Below are 4,087 nucleotides of genomic sequence, written 5' to 3'. Positions count from 1 at the left end.
TGCTGCCCTGGTTGCGCCTCCTCTTGCTCCTCATCTATCGGCGGTATAACAAAACGACCCCCGACATTCACCACCACCCGCATAACTCCCAAGACTTGAATGGTCAAATCAGTGTCCGGGAATCGAGTAAGATTCCTCACAAAATCATGGGTCAAAATATGATACGACCTAGCAAGGCGAGTAACGAAATGCCCCCCCTGTAATCGGACTCCTGGGCCTAGAATTAGTCGCTTTCTTCCCCATGAACCTCGCCAACATATATGGTAAATCACAGCAAACCCCCGGGGTAATAAGAGTCAACAGATAAAACAAATTTTGAATAGGGACTTTATCGCCATGATGCTTGTGATTTATAAAAAAAGTGATCAGGCGATGTACAAGTCGGAAAACAGGATTCCGAATTTTTGACTCACTCGAATCACGAGTATTATACTCATGGCTAGAAATGCCCCGCTAGAACTGAACATCCATAATACCGGGATTAAAATCCCGAACACATCCGAGTAGGAATGGTATGAAAAATGGAGATTGAGTCTCCACTTCGGTATAAAGCCCCATCCGCCAAGCGAATTCCCAAAGACTACACTCTCTATAAACACCACCCAAACGAAACACAAGTTCCCGATTGTAAGTAAAATCAATGGTGCGTTCCTCCAAGCATACGATAGAGAAAAACTCGACCGATAACTCCCGGTATACGGGTTCTTGAATTGCAAACAAATTCCTCCACCTGTGACAAGTGAAAGAAAATTGATCCCCTTCGTATGTTTTCATCCAATAGCGTTCCAACTCAGCAACCATTCCCACACCACCGAGCCGTCCCCAATCGATAATTGGGGCTATCGCAAATTCCCTGTTGTACAGCCATCCCAACCGATTTTCATATGTAGTCAAAAGTGGTCGGGGAATGTTATGAGGAAACTGATATAAAGGATGTATACTCGCCACATCAATCAGGTTTTCCTCCTATAGAATATCTCTTCGTGGTCCCATTTCTACATACACAATCAAACCAAAGCAGCAAAAACCCAAAACATTAAAAATAATAAAAAAAAAATAAAACTGGTTGCCAGGAATCACGACGTGGCCAGGCTCGCCACGTCGTGAACCGCAGTCGAAACCTGTGTATCGATCGGTTACTCTACCTGTGATTTCAACCAAAAATACTGCTTAGGGTTTGTTCCTATGGACATTTAAGGGGCATGCAACCTAGAATCAACAACTAGTCTTAACCAATTTCGTGAATCTCATTATTCACATAAATCCTAACCATGAAAATTTAAAATTGTAAGAAATAACTACAATTAATGGGTAGAACACATACCAAATAGAGTTAAATGACAAGAACTTGCAAGGAATTTGGAAGCAAATTAAGAAATTGGCTGTGGGGACCTTGTTCCCGTTCGTGTAGCAGTAGCAAGTGGGAATGGGGAGGGTGCGGTCAAAGGGTTTTAAAGAAATGGTCCCCCCGTGACTTTTTAAAGGCCACGTCGTGGCTGGCTTTGCCACGTCGTGGACTTTAAAATTTTCATCTGATCCTGTGATTATACTTTTCACCACGATGTGGCACTATCAGACCACGACGTGGCAAATGCCTGATCGCAAAATTTTGTTAAATCACACATTTTTACTATCTACTTTGCATCTCAATTATTAATTAAAGCTCCCCACAACTAATTCTTTACTAAGTATCAGTTATTAGACGATGAGTTGATATCTTTCCTAAAAACTCAAAAATTAAAAGAAAAGAAAATGCAAACCAAGCTCGGGTTGCCTCCCGAGAAGTGCTTCTTTTTATTGGAGTCTTGAGCTGGACTCCGTGCCTTCTACGTTGAATCTTCTGAAGAGTCCACCACTAAAATCTTTTGTTCCTTGAATCGCCTCTTGTAAGCTTGAACTCGCCTTTTATATGCCTTATTTGAATTCTCTTTTTTAGCTTTTCCCTCTTCTTCAAGCTTGCGTTTTGTGCCCTTGGGTTCTTCCTTGCACTCTATAGAATCCTCCTCTTCTTTCACCACCGGCTTTGTCTCTCTTGAAGTGACCTCCTCTTCATCACTTGTCATCTCCTCATCCTCTTTGCTCACCCAAGAAGGCGGACTCTTGTAAGCTATGACTTCAATAAAATATGGAACACATGCCCTCAGTTTTGTTCTTTTGACTTGATGAACTGCCTTGATCTCTTCTTCCATAAGCTTTTCTAGTTCTTCTAGTTCATTGGCTTCATTAATTGTGAACACCTCTTCTTGAACATGATCCTCTTGAAAGTCATCTTGTATTCTAAAAACTTCTTGTTCATCTCCAACCCTCAAAGTGAGCTTAGACTCACGAATATCAACAAGAGCTCCAGCAGTGTTAAGTAATGGACGACCAAGGATAATTGGGACATCGGGATCTTCCTTCATATCCAAAACTACAAAGTCTATTGGAAAAACAAATTTTTCAATTTTCACCAAAATATCCTCCACTATGCCCTGGGGTTGTGTCACTGAACGGTTTGCCATGTGAATCTTCATTTTTATAGCCCTCATCTTCTGAATTTCTAATTTTTGATAAAATGAAAAAGGCATCAAATTAATTCTAGCCCCAGAATCGGCTAAAGCATTAACCTTCATTTTATTACCAAACTCACACGGAAGAGTGAGGCGTCCAGGATCCCTCATCTTTTCTGGTGTCTCTCCCAACACGGCTTTTGAGGTTTGTTCACTTAGAATCACCTTAGACTGCTTCTTTAATTGCCTGCGAGTGTCTATCAAATCTTGTAGTAATTTCTGATTCTCGGGAGTTTTGGATAAGGACTCGACAAAGGGAGTATTAATCGGGATCCCCTTCACATGCTTTACAAACTCTATATGCTCATTCTCCAGTAGACTAAGTGCAGCTCGGGGTGGAAATGGCAACGGTGGCTGATAAACTGGAACGGGTTCAAAGACTTTTTGATCAGACATGCGCAACGTCGTGGCCAGAGGAGTGCCACGTCATGGCGAAGCTGTTTCAGCAACCCTTTCATTTTCGAACTTTGACTTCTTGGGTTTTGGATCGGGCTGTTGTGGTTCTTCTTCCAATGCCTCCAGGAACTCAGAGATTGCTTCTTTTTCAGTATCGATGGCCATTACATGAGATTGGGTCTTTATTTCGGGATTCTGCGGGGACAATTTTTCATGAACCAGAGTGGCTAGTTGACCAAATTGCACTTCAAGGTTATGGATGGAGGCTTGTTGATTCTTTATTAAGGTTTGTTGTTCCATGATAGCAGAATTAGTGGCATCGTGTCTCTTTTCCGAAGCTTCCATAAACTTCATCAAATTGGTCTCTAGATCGGGTTTCTTCTCGGCTGGTGGCTGCTCCTTTTGATAAAAGCTTCGACCTGTCTACCTATACTTCTCTTCTTTTTTCTTCTTATACTCTTCATATGGCATCCACTCCTTCTTCGGTTTCCTCCGATTCTCATCAAACTTATCCCCACTAGAGTAGCACACTTGAGCTTTTCTATTCCCAAACTCGTCTACATTGTAGTCCTTGGTTAAGTGTGGACCACTACAATTTTCGCAACCCACTCTTCTGGCATGTATTGACTGGTCCATTTGTGTTATCCTTCGATCCAAATTGTTCAGCATGGCCATTACAGCTGCTATTTCGTCGCGAATTCTTCAATAAGCTCCTTGACCTCCCTTGGATTTTTCTTTGTCAAAGGTCCTTGAGAATCAAGGAGTTGTCTTGTCATAACGTTGACCCCATCATAGAAGATTGACATCTCCTGTTGCACATTTAGATCATGCTGAGGGCAATTTCTGAGCAAGCCCTTGTACCGCTCCCATGCTTCGTATAATGACTCCCCCGGCTGTTGCTCAAAGTTGGCTATTGCCTTCTTGAGTTTGGCTATCTTGGATGGCGGGCAAAACTGGTCTAGGAATTGCTCACGCATTTGAGCCCAAGTAGTAATTGTACCCGGTGGAAGTGCTTTTAACCATTCCTTAGCAGCTCCTTTGAAAGTGATGGGAAGCATCCTAAGCAAGACTATGTTTCTGTTGACATTTGGGACATTGAAGTAATCCGCAATGTCGTTGACTTCATCTAGATGCTTAAAAGC

The 4,087-nt window shown here is 42.2% G+C and overlaps 1 non-coding gene across 1 annotated transcript; it reads left to right on the top strand.

Annotated features, from left to right (window-relative positions):
* Positions 1-3,767: 3,767 nt before the first annotated feature.
* Positions 3,768-3,874, top strand: LOC145065092 (small nucleolar RNA R71). Its single transcript, XR_013688244.1, has one exon. It is a non-coding gene; the product is annotated as a small nucleolar RNA R71 (small nucleolar RNA).
* The last annotated feature ends 213 nt before the right edge of the window (positions 3,875-4,087 follow it).

Source organism: Lactuca serriola, chromosome 7, assembly GCF_051521515.1.
Source record: "Lactuca serriola cultivar US96UC23 chromosome 7, Lser_US96UC23_V15, whole genome shotgun sequence".
NCBI classification, from domain to species: domain Eukaryota; kingdom Viridiplantae; phylum Streptophyta; class Magnoliopsida; order Asterales; family Asteraceae; genus Lactuca; species Lactuca serriola.
Note: the sequence above shows the minus strand (reverse complement) of the source record. Positions and strands in the feature narration are given on the sequence as shown.